Source organism: Salmo salar, chromosome ssa11, assembly GCF_905237065.1.
Source record: "Salmo salar chromosome ssa11, Ssal_v3.1, whole genome shotgun sequence".
NCBI lineage: Eukaryota > Metazoa > Chordata > Actinopteri > Salmoniformes > Salmonidae > Salmo > Salmo salar.
The window spans coordinates 27,831,781-27,847,343 of record NC_059452.1 but is presented as its reverse complement, the minus strand read 5'-3'; positions in this window follow the sequence as shown (position 1 = coordinate 27,847,343).

The window sequence follows — 15,563 nt, the reverse complement described above, 5'->3', positions numbered from 1 at the left end:
TCCACACAATGAGACAATTCATCTCCCCAATGAAGTTATGGGTAAAGCTGTAGGGGGGAGGGTCTGGCAGACAGCCCTGGCCTCTGTCTCAGCTGTGCTGGGTCCCCTTTGTCCAGGCGTGGGGGTGAGGTTGGGGGTTGGGGTACGGACGGTGAATGGGGGTCCGGTCTGTGAGGCCAATGATGTCATCTTACTTAATGCCAGCTAGGCTTTTGGTTGTGGTCTGGGAAAATGTTGCACGCTGCAGAGAACACTGGTGGATATCAGTTTATTTTATTTAACTAGGCAAGTCAGTTAAGAACAAATTCTTATTAATCTAGCAACCTTTCGGTTACTGGCCCAATACACTAACCACTAGGCTCTAACCACTAGGCTACCTGCTGCCCCAGTTGAGTGGAATGAAACAATCCCACATGAAATGCTGCTGCTGAAGGGGATGTGGCTTCTGTTCTCTGCTCCAAGACGGTGAAGGGAGAGAGATGGGAAGTGAGACTAGATGTGGAGGAAAGAGAGAGGGGGAGAGAGACAAAAATATAATTACTTGACACATTGGAAAGAATTAACAACAAAAAAAATGAAAAATAGAATGCTATTTGGCCCTAAACAGAGAGTACACAGTGGCAGAATACCTGACCATTGTGACTGACCCAAACTTAAGGAAAGCTTTGACTATGTACAGACTCAGTGAGCATAGCCTTGCTATTGAGAAAGGCTGCCGTAGGCAGACCTGGCTCTCAAGAGAAGACAAGCTATGCGCACAAAGCCCACAAAATGAGATGAAAACTAAGCAGCACTTCCTAACCTCCTGCCAAATGTATGACCATATTAGAGACACATATTTCCCTGAGATTACACAAAACCACAAAGAATTAGAAAACAAATCCAATTTTGATAAACTCCCATATCTATTGGGTGAAATACCACAGTGTGTAATCACAGCAGCAAGATTTGTGACCTGATGCCACAAGAAAAGGGAAACCAGTGAAAAACAAACACCATTGAAAATACAACCCATATTTATGTCTATTTTCCCTATTTGCACATCGTTACAACACTGTATATAGAGTACACAAAATATGACATTTGAAATGTCTTTATTCTTTGCGAACTTGTGTGAGTGCATTATTTACTGTTCACTATTTCACTTTTGTTTATCCATTTCACTTGCTTTGGCAATGTAAACATATGTTTCCCATGCCAATAAAGCCCCTTGAATTGAATTGAGAGAGAGAAAGAGAGAGAGAGAGGTCATGATCAGATGAGCTCCTGCATTTTTCAGCATGTTCTTTAAAAAAAAGATAGATTTAGAGTTAGATAACTTGGATTTTTTTGTCAGGAACGTATATAGGGTGCTACCCTATACAACATAACCTTCACTCCAAATCAAAACTCAAAACCTACAACCTAATTTTGGACGGAATTACGGAATCACCTGGAAGGCTTACAACTACCAAAGATTACTCTTCCAAAACTATACAGCAAATGCTCTGGAAAACAACAGAAACCTGAAAACACCATCCACCTGGAACTGGGTGAGTAATGTTTAGTCTGAAGCAATATTTTATTTCCAAAAGCCAAGAAGAAAAATACATGACATTACTTTATAAGGACTGAATGCTAAATAAAGGCTGCCAAGCTTGATACAACTTCAATTAGCACTGACGTGTCAAGTGAGAGGTGTCAAAGCCCTTTAGCCCAATAATGGCAGGAGAGTCGCACAGTCTACTCCAACCAAATGGAGAGGCCTTAGAAGCTGCCTCCCGCTGTTCAGAGGTAATTCAAATACAGTACCCTGTGTATGTAACGAATGATAAGGCAAGAAAAGATCACAAAATGAAGCTCCTTATGGAAAATCAAGAGATACTTTTTGCTGACTATTATAAAAATGGGAACATCAGCAACCTCATCTTTCACACAAACCATCCCCTGGCATGGCACAGTGCTATATTAACCAGACCATCCCCTGGCATGACACAGTGCTATATTAACCAGACCATCCTCTGGCATGGCACAGTGCTATATTAGCACACTACCCCTCTGTTAAGAGGGGGGGGTGTTAACGAGGGGTGGAAACTCAGGGTACTAGACAACGAGGACTCTGAGTCATCTAATATAAATCTCTATAAGTCTGGAACAGTATTGGTACAGGACAACCCCAAACAGTTTCAGCTGGACTTTCACCTAATCAAAGAATTAGCCCAGCAGGAGAAGGTCACCCTTGAAAAAGGTACCCCTACCCCAAGCGTGTCAGACCTGACCTCTTCATTATATAACCCCACAGACGAGCAACCCCAAGCGGAAAGTCAACCTCCCAGCACAGAGTACTACCCCCTCATTGAAATGAAGGATACATTTACCCAGCTGGAGGTAAGGCAGGTGGAGCTGGAACAGCAGGTGACTACACTCCAGTCAGCACAGACCCAGACAACAGTCCAGCACAACAACACCCCCTTAACCAGACCCGGAGAGCTGGAGATGGAGAGAGACATATCTGCACTCTGGACTGTGGTGAGACAATTTCAACAATATAAAAAGCAAGAGCAGGAGAAGAACAGAGCACTAGAGGAGAGGATCAGACTGCTGGAGGAGAGGGTGAGGGGGATGGCCTGTTACAGAGAACAACCCTCTAGAGAGGTGGCCACCTCCGCAGAGAAGCCAGCAGAACAGCCCACCTCAGCTCCCGACAAAAGTCTTGATACCACAGCAGAACAGTTCACACCAGACCCTGACCATAGCGTCGACATCACAGCAGAACAGACAAATGAAGAACCCCAAGCCCAGGGGATCTCACCCCCTCCACAGCACAAAAGGAGTGATTGAAAAAGCTTCTTGTGCTTTCCCCAATGCACAATCTCCATCCTGCTACCATGAAAAGACTTCCACCCTGCTACCATACAGCGGGTAAACGCAAGTATTTCACATGACTGTGCCTCAAAACCAAATATTTTTCTGACCCACCACTCCAACCTGGACTTGAACAGCCTCTATGACCAGGTCCACCTATACAAGGCAGCAGTGCCCACCTTCGCCCGGACTTTAAAGGACATCTCTCTCAAAAGCAGCCCCAACACTTCACACAGGAGCAACAGATCAATAGACACCCCGCCCAGACCAGCGAGACACTCTCTCAGACCCGCGGGACCCCCCCCGGACCTATACATAGAGGACCCACGCTGAGAGGACCTACATCCAGACCACAACACCACCAGCCACATACACACCCCCACCCCATCAACACCCCCACCAAGTCAACCATGCCCACACACCATTTAGGTCCCATCAGATCAGACCTATGCCGATCCTGCCCACCCCATGCATTAGAGGTCGACCAATTAATCCGAATGGCCGATTAATTAGGGCCGATTTCAAGTTTTCATAACAACGGAAATCGGTATTTTCGGACGCCGATTTGGCCGATTTATTTTTTACATTTAAAAAATATATATATATATATATTTTTTAGACCTTTATTTAACGAGGCAAGTCAGTTAAGAACACATTCTTATTTTCAATGACGGCCTAGGAACGGTGGGTTAACTGCCTTGTTCAGGGGCAGAAGACAGATTTTTACCTTGTCAGCTCGGGGATTCAATCTTGCAACCTTACGGTTAACTAGTCCAACGCTCTAACCACCTGCTTTACATTGCACTCCACGAGGAGCCTGCCTGCTATGCGAATGCAGTAAGAAGCCAAGGTAAGTTGCTCACTAGCATTAAACTTATCTTATAAAAAACAATCACTCGATCATAATCATAATCACTAGTTAACTACACGTGGTTGATGAAATTACTAGTTTATCTAGCCTGTCCTGCATTGCATATAATCGCTTAGGTACACGTTGCTCCAACCATAAACATCAATGCCTTTCTTAAAATCAATTCACAAGTATATATTTTTAAACCTGCATATTTAGTTAATATTGCCTGCTAACATGAATTTATTTTAACTAGGGAAAATGTGTCACTTCTCTTGCAACAGAGTCAGGGTATATGCAGCAGTTTGGGCCGCCTGGCTCGTTGCGAACTTTGAAGACTATTTCTTCCTAACAAAGACAGCCGACTTCGCCAAACGGGGGATGATTTAACAAAAGCGCATTTGTGAAAAAAGCACAATCGTTGCACAACTGTACCTAACCATAAACATCAATGCCTTTCTTAATATCAATACACAGAAGTATATATTTGTAAACCTGCATATTTAGCTAAAAGAAATCCAGGTTAGCAGGCAATATTAACCAGGTGAAATTGTGTCATTTTGCGTTCATTGCACGCAGAGTCAGGGTATATGCAACAGTTTGGGCTGCCTGGCTCGTTGCGAACTAATTTGCCCGAATTTTACATAATTATGACATAACATTGAACGTTGTGCAATGTAACAGGAATATTTAGACTTAGGGATACCACCCGTTAGATAAAATACGGAACGGTTCCGTATTTCAGTGACAGGAAAAACGTTTTGTTTTCGAGATGATAGTATCCGGATTCGACCATATTAATGACCTAAGGCTCGTATTTGTGTGTGTTATTATGTTATAATTAAGTCTATGATTTGATAGAGCAGTCTGACTGAGCGATGGTAGGCAGCAGCAGGCTCGTAAGCGTTCATTCAAACAGCACTTTCGTGCGTTTGCCAGCAGTCCTTCGCAATGCATTGCGCTGTTTATGACTTCAAGCCTGTCAACTCCCAAGATTAGGCTGGTGTAACCGATGTGAAATGGCTAGCTAGTTAGCCGGGTGCGCGCTAATAGCGTTTCAAACGTCACTCGCTCTGAGACTTGGAGTAGTTGTTCCACTTGCTCTGCATGGGTAACGCTGCTTCGATGGTGGCTGTTGTCGATGTGTTCCTGGTTTGAGCCCAGGTAGGAGCGAGGAGAGGGATGGAAGCTATACTGTTACACTGGCAATACTAAAGTGCCTATAAGAACATCCAATAGTCAAAGGTATCTGAAATACAAATTGTATAGAGAAATAGTCCTATAATTCCTATAATAACTACAACCTAAAACTTCTTATCTGGGATTATTGAAGACTCATGTTAAAAGGAACCACCAGCTTCATATGTTCTCATGTTCTGAGCAAGGAACTTAAACGTTAGCTTTTTTACATGGCACATATTGCACTTTTACTTTCTTCTCCAACACTTTGTTTTTGCATTATTTAAACCAAATTGAAAATGTTTCATTTTATTTATTTGAGGCTAAATTGATTTTATTGATGTATTATATTAAGTTAAAATAAGTGTTCATTCAGTATTGTTGTAATTGTCATTATTACAAATAAATAAAGAAAAAAATTGGCCGATTAATCGGTATCGACTTTTTTTGGGTCCTCCAATAATCGGTATCGGTGTTGAAAAATCATAATCGGTCGACCTCTACCATGCACCCCACCCCCACAAAGAGGGCCTCAACATGGAAGTCACACATACGCCCAGGCCATGAGCGGGCAAACAGGCCCAACCCCGGCTCTTACACTAGCCCAAGCCAATGGTATGTACCAGATGCTCAGCAGGTTCTGCTCACACTTACTGGCCTGTGGCCAAACCACACGACCAACAACATTGGACACTTTATGGAACACAAAGTCTTCACAATCTCATCCTGGAATATCCAAGGCCTGAGGTCATCTGCCTTTGGTCTAAAGAGCAGGAACCTGGACTTCATCGAAGAAATCGAAAATACAGACATTATCATCCTACAAGAAACCTGGTATAGAGGAGATGGACCCACTGGTTTCCCTCTAGATTACAGAGAGCTGGTAGTCCCATCCACCAGGTGTGAAACAGCGAAGGGACTCAGGGGGTATGCTAATTTGGTATAGAGCAGACCTAACTCACTCCATTAAATTAATCAAAACAGGAACATTTTACATTTGGCTAGAAATTCAAAAGGAAATTATCTTAACACAGAAAAATGTCCTCCTGTGTGCTACCTATATCCCCCACTAGAATCCCCATACTTTAATGAAGACAGCTTCTCCATCCTGGAGGGGGAAATCAATCATTCCCAGGCCCAGGGACAAGTACTAGTCTGTGGCGACCTAAATGCAAGAACCGGACAAGAACCTGACACCCTCAGCACACAGGGGGACAAACACCTGCCTGGAGGTGACAGCATTCCCTCCCCCATGTACCCCCCTAGGCACAACTATGATAACATAACCAACAGAAACGGGTCACAACTCCTGCAGCTCTGTCGCAATCTGGGTATGTACATAGTCAACGGTAGGCTTCGAGGGGACTCCTATGGTAGGTTCACCTACAGCTCATCTCTTGGCAGTAGTACTGTAGACTATTTTATCACTGGCCTCAACCCAGAGTCTCTCAGTCAGCCCACTGACACCCCTATCAGACCACAGAAAAATCATAGTCTACTTGAACATAGCAATACTCAATCATGAGGCATCATAGCCAAAGGAACTGAGTAATATTAAGAAATGCTATAGATGGAAGGAAAGTAGTTTGGAAACCTGCCAAAAAACAATTAGGCAACAACAAATTCAATCCCTTTTAGACAACTTCCTGGACGTTCCTGAAACGTTCCACTGTAATAGGTGTAAACTTGGCAGTAGAAAATCTTAGTATATTTGACCTCTCAGCTTCCCTATCAAATCTAAAAATCTCAAATAGAAAACCGAAGAAAATTAACAACAATGACAAATGGTTTGATGAAGAATGCAAAAATCAAAGAAAGAAATTGAGAAACTTGTCCAACCAAAAACATAGAGACCCGGAAAACCTGAGTCTACGTCTTCACTATGGTGAATCACTAAAACAATACAGAAATACACTACGGAAAAAGAAGGAACAGCACGCAAGAAATCAGCTCAATGTAATTGAAGAATCCATAGACTCTAACCACTTCTGGGAAAATTGGAAAACACTGAACAAACAACAACATGAAGAATTATCTATTCAAAATGGAGATGTATGGGTGAACCACTTCTACAATCTATTTGGCTCTATAACAAAGAACAAACAGCAAAAACATATACATGATCAAAGACAAATCTTAGAATCAACTATTAAAGACTACCAGAACCCACTGGATTCTCCAATTACCTTGAATTACATTTTGTACATTTTAGTCATTTAGCAGACACTCTTATCCAGAGCGACTTACAGTAGTGAATGCATACATTTCATACATTTCTTTTTTCTTTTTTTTCTCATACTGGTCCCCCGTGGGAATCGAACCCACAACCCTGGCGTTGCAAACACCATGCTCTACCAACTGAGCAACACGGGACCGAAGATTGAATGAACTACAGGACAAAATAAAAACCCTCCAACCCAAAAAGGCCTGTGGTGTTGATGGGATCCTCAATGAAATGATCAAATATACAGACAACAAATTCCAATTGGCTATACTAAAACTCTTTAACATCATCGTTAGGTCTGGCATCTTCCCCAATATTTGGAACCAAGGACTGATCACCCCAATCCACAAAAGTGGAGACAAATTTGACCCCAATAACTACCGTGGGATATGCATTAACAGCAACAGAAAATCCTCTGCATTATCATTAACAGCAGACTTGTACATTTCCTCAGTGAAAACAATGTTCTGAGCAAATGTCAAATTGGCATTTTACCAAATTATGGTACGACAGAGCACGTATTCACCCAGCACACGCAAATTGACAAACAAACAAACCAAAACAAAGGAAAAATCTTGTCATGCTTTATTGATTTAAAAAAATTTGGCATGAGGGTCTTGTTAGGAGTGTGTATCGGAGGTGAAGTCAGGTGCAGGAGAGCAGAGTGTAGTGAACAGGCGCACTTTTTATTCCGGTCAAAATGACAGCACAAAAATAACATCAAATGTGCACAAAACACGGAACATAGACAAAATGTAATGCGCGTAACAATATCCACAATATAAAAATACACGTAACACAAACAATCCTACACAAAGACATGATGGGGAACAGAGGAATAAATACATATGAATTGATTGGGGCTTGAAAACCAGGTGTGCAGGGAACAAGACAAAACAAAAGGATACATGGAAAATGGAGCGGCGATGGCTAGAAAGCCGGTGACATCGACCGCCGAACGCCGCCCGAACAAGGAGAGGAGCTGACTTCGGCGGAAGTCGTGACAGGTCTGCTATACAAATTGACGGAAAATGTTGTTGGGGGAAAAACATATAACATTATAAAATGAATATACACAAACAACAAGTGTGTGGTTAAAATAGGCAAAAAACACACATTTCTTCCCACAGGGCCGTCGGGTGAGACAGGGATGCAGCTTAAGCCCCACCCTCTTTAACATATATATCAACGAATTGGCGAGGGCACTAGAAAAGTCTGCAGCACCCGGCCTCACCCTACTAGAATCTGAAGTCAAATGTCTACTGTTTGCTGACGATCTGGTGCTTCTGTCACCAACCAAGGAGGGCCTACAGCAGCACCTAGATCTTCTGCACAGATTCTGACAGACCTGGGCCCTGTCAGTAAATCTCAGTAAGACCAAAATAATGGTGTTCCAAATATAAATTCCATCTGGACACTGTTTCCCTAGAGCACACAAAAAACGATACACACCTCAGCGCCACATGTAACTTCCACAAAGCTGTGAACGATCTGAGACAAGCAAGAAGGGCATTCTATGCCATCAAAAGGAACATAAAATTCGACATACTAATTAGGATCTGGCTAAAAATACTTGAATCAGTTAAAGAACCCATTGCCCTTTATGGTTGTGAGGTCCGCTCACCAACCAAGAATTCACAAAATGGGACAAAGACCAAATTGAGACTCTGCATGCAGAATTCTGCAAAGTATACTCTGTGTACAACGTAGAACACCAAATAATGCATGCAGAGCTGAATTAAGCCGATACCCGCTATTTATCAAAATCCAGAAAACAACCATTATATTCTAAAACCACCTAAAAGGAAGCGATTCCCAAACCTTCCATAACAAAGCCATCACCTACAGAGAGATGAACCTGGAGAAGAGTCCACTAAGCAAGCTGGTCCTGGGGCTCTGTTCACAAACACAAACACACCCTACAGAGACCCAGGACAGCAACACAATTAGACCCAACCAAATCATGAGAAAACAAAAAGATAATTACATGACACATTGGATAGAATTAACAAAAAAAACAGAGCAAACTAGAATGCTATTTGGCCCTCAACAGAGAGTACACAGTGGCAGAATACCTGACCACTGTGACTGACCCAAACGGAAAGCTTTGACTATGTACAGACTCAGTGAGCATAGCCTTGCTATTGAGAAAGGCTGCCGTAGGCAGACCTGGCTCTCAAGAGATGACAGGCTATGTGCACACTGCCCACAAAATGAGGTGGAAACTGAGCTGCACTTCCCAACCTCCTGCCTAATGTATGACCATATTAGAGACACACATTTCCCTCAGATTACACAGATCCACATAGAATTCGAAAAACAAACCCAATTTTGATAAACTCCCATTTCTACTGGGTGAAATACCACAGTGTGCCATCACAGCAGCAAGATTTGTGACCTGTTGCCACAAGAAAAGGGAAGCCAGTGAAGAACAAACACCATTGTAAATAGAACCCATATTTATGCTTATTTATTTTCCCTTTTGTACTTTAACCATTTGTACATCGTTACAACACTATACATAATATGACATTTGTAATGTCTTTATTATTTTTGGAACTTCTGTGAGTGTAATGTTTACTGTTCATTTGTATTGTTTATTTCACTTTTGTATTGTATCTACTTCACTTGCTTCGGCAATGTTAACATATGTTTCCCATGCCAATAAAGCCCCTTGAATTGAATTGAATTGAATTGAAAGGGCAGGCGGGAGATTAGGGGAGAGGTGGGAGGAGACTAAGAGGGAAGAGAAGGGGGCCGAGACAGGGAAAGGAAAAGGGGTGGGAAAATAAGAAATGTCTGATGCAAGTGGCAGATATTGTTCTCTCTGGACTCTGCACAATCCTCAGTTAGCTTTTTACCTGACATGGTAATATGACATTAATGGATTCACAATGTCAAGGACATTTCTAAAACCTCATGCTTATTGGACTCATTCCAGACATGGAGATCGCCCATCTCAAAAGACTGGACATCGACAAGGGTATTCTAAAGTAGATCTTAATGGAGTCCTCCTGATTCTCTCTGAAGCAGTAATGCTGTCCAGCTCCTCCAAGCTGAGGAGAGGCGGGCCGGGTCAGGGCCGTACCAGGGGCCTCTAACCCTGCCAGTCTCCCCCGCATGTTGATAGACATCTGGACAGCATATGGGTCTCAACACCACCCTCCATGCTTTAACTCAACAGCCTTTACAATCACCTGTGAAAACACTGTGTGTGCCAGCTACTTACTTCACACTACAGTTACTTAACCCACTTAGTCTTATCAGAGTGAAGGCATCGCCATGCCTGTGGACCAGGATTATACAGGCAAGCTGTTGGATGGTTTCAATTAACCTCTTTACTAAATCCCTGTTTCTAAGTAACTTGCTGTTACATTGACGTATTGTCATGCTGCGTACTGTTGTGGAAAACTCGATCCAAAGATTAGTCAGAAACTAATTTATAATTATAATAGTGAATCTTTAATACACACTATCAGCTGCAAGGTAGATCCCTCTCTGATCGCAGTCAGGGAAAGAGCTTGAAGAATAAATGGTTACATGTCCCTTATATAGTGGGAGGTAACAATACAATCATATTGTTAAACAACAGTTATTTTATACAAGCAACAGCTCCAGAACACAATGGCCTTGTGTTAGAGTGCCAGGAGTCTATGACATGCATAACATCACAGTTCAACACAGAGCAGAGCATACACATGAACAGTTACAGTGGCTTGCGAAAGTATTCACCCCCTTGGCATTTTTCATATTTTGTTGTCTAACAACCTGGAATTAAAATAGATTTTGGGGGGGTTTGTATCATTTGATTTACACAACATGCCTACCACTTTGAAGATGCAAAATAGTTCAAGAGCTCAAGAATTTCCCTGTATTTAGCGCCATCCATCATTCCTTCCATTCTGACCAGTTTCCCAGTCCCTGCCGATGAAAAACAGCCCCACAGCATGATGCTGCCACCACCATGCTTCACAGTGGGGATGAGTTTCTCGGGGTGATGAGTAGTGTTGGGTTTGCGCCAGACATAGCGTTTTCCTTGATAGCCAAAAAGCTACATTTTAGACTCATCTGACCAGAGTACCTTCTTCCATATGTTTGGGGAGTCTCCCACATGACTTTTGGCGAACACTTATTTTTTTCTTTAAGCAATGGTTTTTTTCTGGTGACTCTTCCGTAAAGCCCAGCTCTGTGGAGTGTACAGCTTAAAGTGGTCCTATGGACAGATACTCAATCTCCGCTGTGGAGCTTTGCAGCTTCATCAGGGTTATCTTTGGTCTCTTAGTTGCCTCTGATTAATGCCCTCCTTGCCTGGTCCATGAGTTTTGGTGGTCAGTCCTCTCTTGGCAGGTTTGTTGTGGTGTCATATTCTTTCCATTTTTTAATAATGGATTTAATGGTGCTCCGTGGGATGTTCAAAGTCTCTGATATTTTTTATATCCCAACCCTGATCTGTACTTTTCCACAACGTTGTCCCTGACCTGTTTGGAGAGCTCCTTGGTCTTCATGGTGCCACTTGCATGGTGGTGCCCCTTGCTTAGTGGTGTTGCAGACTCTGGGGCTTTTCAGAACAGGTGTATACATACTGAGATCATGTGACAGATCATGTGACTCTTAGATTTCACACAGGTGGACTTTATTTAACTAGTTATGTGACTTCTGAAGGTAATTGGTTGAACCAGATCTTATTTAGGGGCTTCATAGCAAAGGGGGTGAATACATATACACGCACCACTTTTCCATTTAAAAAATAATAATAATTTAAACAATTTATTTTTTAAATTTCACTTCACCAATTTGGACCATTTTGTGAATGTCCATTACACGAAATCCAAATAAAAATCAATTTAAATGACAGGTTGTAATGCAACAAAATAGAAAAAATGCCAAGGGGGATGAATACTTTTGCAAGGCACTGTACAACAGCTCACTCCAATTCTGCCACAACAATACTAAGGAAATGTACCTTTACACCACCTACAGTGATATACGGGAAGCTCTGGTCTAAATAGATTCAACAATGGTTTTCAATCTCAACTCTGGTATTCCTTTCTCTTTGTACTGCCAACCAATATGTTCTGCCTGTACAAGAAGTGTTCATCTTAATGACAATGTCAAAATGTGTTTAAATCCACCACATCATCTACTAGCTGTAGGAAACTGTTGGTTTGATATCTGATATTCTTGACAGCCAGGTATTTACAGGGCGTTTCATTTCATCTGTAGCATGTTTTATCTACCGTATCAACATTTATGCTTGATGTCCTGTATAAAGTGAAAGAACCATGACCTCCCAATGTTAGTGGAGCTTAATCCATGATTAAGAATGTTCTCTGCCCTCAGTACAGTTCCCTATCTGTAATCTGAGGAATGCTTTTTAAAACATTGCAGAGCTCCAAAAAGAAAATGAGACAAAATAATTCAGCTGAGACTAAGAATGTAATGTATACAGTATAACGAACTCGAATAACAACATGGTGGGAGACAAAAATGCAAGAATGCCAGGGTCTTTTTTAATGGTTTTGTTTGACCATTGTATTTTGATGGCTTCTCAGGGTGTATTTCATTGCACAGGACAACCAGAACTGCCCAGGGTTCAAGTACAGGACAAACAGACAGACAGGCCTGCCCTATGATTCTCACGCATCCTATTCCCAGTATAGTGCTCTACTTTTGATCCGAGCCCTATGGGCCCTGGTCTAAAGTAGTGCATCACATATGGAATAGTGTGTCATTTGGAACACAGTCACAGAGACTGAGAGCAGAGATAACACATGTCAAGGACATTAATCCTGTAGCAACTTTGTACTTGAGGTAATTAAGGAAGTCAAGCGCAGGGGAGCAGAGATGTCAAAGTAGCGTCTTAGATAGGCAAGTCCAAAAATAGGTCAGGTACAATACCAATAAACGCCCAAGACATAGGAACAAACAGTCATTCACTGAAGGAGGAAAAAACAACACTCCTTAGATATCCTACAACACTGTACATATGTGAATAAACTGAGGAAAACCTCAACGAGCTACATGAAAATAATCCTGCACAAACCTAAGCGGGAAACAGGGGTAAATATACACACAGAAATTAAAGTAAATGAAAACCAGGTGTGAATGAACCAAAGACAAAACGAACGGAAAAAGAAAAATGGATCGGTGATGGCTAGTAGGCCGGTGACGCAGACCGCCGAGCACCGCCCGAACAAGGAGAGGAACCACCTTTGGTGGAAGTCGTGACAGTACCCCCCACTTGACGCGCGGCTCCCGCACCGACACCGGCCTCGAGGACGACCTGGAGGACCAGGTGCAGGGCGATCTGGATGGAGGCGGTGAAACTCCCTCAGCATCGATGGGTCTAATACGTCCTCTACCGGCACCCAGCATCTCTCCTCCGGGCCGTACCCCTCCCAATCCACGAGGTACTGAAGGCCCCCCACCCCACTCCTCGAGTTCAGTACGGACCGAACTGCATACGCCGGGGCCCCCTCAATGTCCAGAGGGGGCGGAGGAACCTCCCTCACCTCACCTTCTTGTTGCGGATCAGCCACCACCGGCCTGAGGAGAGACACATGAAGCGAGGGGTTAATACGGTAATCAGGGGGAAGCTGTAACCTGTAACACACCTCGTTTATTCTCCTCAGGACTTTAAATGGCCCCACAAACTGCGGACCCAGCTTCCGGCAGGGCAGGCGGAGGGGCAGGTTTCAGATCGAGAGCAAGACCCGGTCCCCCGGTGTTCCGCCTCACTGCGGTGACGGTCAGCGCTCGCCTTCTGCCGCCCTTCAGCCCGTTTAAGGTACCCACGGGCGGCCTCCCAGGTCTCCTTCGAGGGCCTCACCCATTCGTCCATCACAGGAGCCATGGTCTGGCTCTGATGCCATGGTACCAGAACCGGCTGAAACCCCAACACACACTGGAAGGGCGATAGGTTAGTAGAGGAGTGGCGAAGTGAGTTCTGGGCCATCTCTGCCCATGGGATGAACGTCGCCCACTCCCCTGGCCAGTCCTGGCAATACAACTGCAGAAACATAACCACATCCTGGTTTACTCTCTCCACCTGCCCATTACTCTCGGGGTGAAAACCTGAGGTAAGGCTGACCGAGACACCCAGACGCTCCATGAACGCCTTCCAAACCTTGGACGTGAACTGGGGACCCGATCAGAAACTATGTCCTCAGGCACCCCGTAGTGCCAGAAGACGTGTGTAAACAGGGCCTTCGCAGTCTGTAGGGCCGTAGGGAGACCGGGCAAAGGGAGGAGACGACAGGACTTAGAAAACCGATCCACAACGACCAGGATCGTGGTGTTGCCCTGTGACGGAGGAAGATCGGTCAGGAAGTCCACCGACAGGTGTGACCAAGGCCGCTGTGGAATGGGAAGGGGTTGTAATTTCCCTCTGGGCAGGTGCCTAGGAGCCTTGCACTGAGCGCACACCGAGCAGGAGGAAACATAAACCCTCACGTCCTTGGCCAAAGTGGACCACCAGTACTTTCCAATAAGACATTGCACTGTCCTACCGATGCCCATATGACCAGAGGAGTGTGACATGTGAGCCCACCAGATCAACCTGTCGCGAACATCGGACGGAACGTACACCCGTCCAGCTGGACACTGTGGTGGAGCAGGCTCTGAACGTGACACCCGCTCGATGTCCACATCCACCTCCCATACCACCGGTGCCACCAGACAAGAGGCCGGAAGTATGGGAGTGGGAGCGATGGACCGCTCCTCTGTATCATACAGTCGTGACAGTTCGTCTGCCTTAGTGTTCTGGGAACCTGGTCTATATGACATCTTAAACCTAATCCGGGTGAAAAACATTGCCCACCTTGCCTGGCGAGGGTTCAGTTTCCTCGCCGCCCGGATGTACTCCAGATTACGGTGGTCAGTCCAGATGAGAAAAGGGTGTTTAGCCGCCTCAAGCCAATGTCTCCACACCTTCAGAGCCTTGACGACAGCTAACAACTCCCGGTCCCCCACGTCATAGTTTCGCTACGCCGGGCTGAGCTTCCTCGAAAGGAAAGCACAGGGGCGGAGCTTCGGTGGCGTACCCGAGCACTGTGAGAGCACTGCTCCAATCCCAGCCTTGGACGTGTCCACCTCCACTATGAATGCCAAAGAGGGATCCGGATGAGCCAGCACTGGAGCCGAGGTAAACAGAGCCTTCAGGCGACCAAAAGCTCTGTCCGCCTCAGCCGACCACCGCAGACGCACCGGTCCCCCCTTCAGCAGTGAGGTAATGGGAGCAGCCACCTGCCCAAAACCCCGGCTAAACCTCCGGTAGTAGTTGGCGAACCCTAAAAAACGCTGCACTTCTTTTACCGTGGTGGGAGTCGGCCAATTACGCACGGCTGCAATGCGGTCACACTCCATCACCAACCCTGATGTGGAAATACGATATCCTAGGAAGGAGATGGCCTGTTTGAAGAACAAGCATTTCTCAGCCTTGACGTACAGGTTATGCTCCACCAGTCG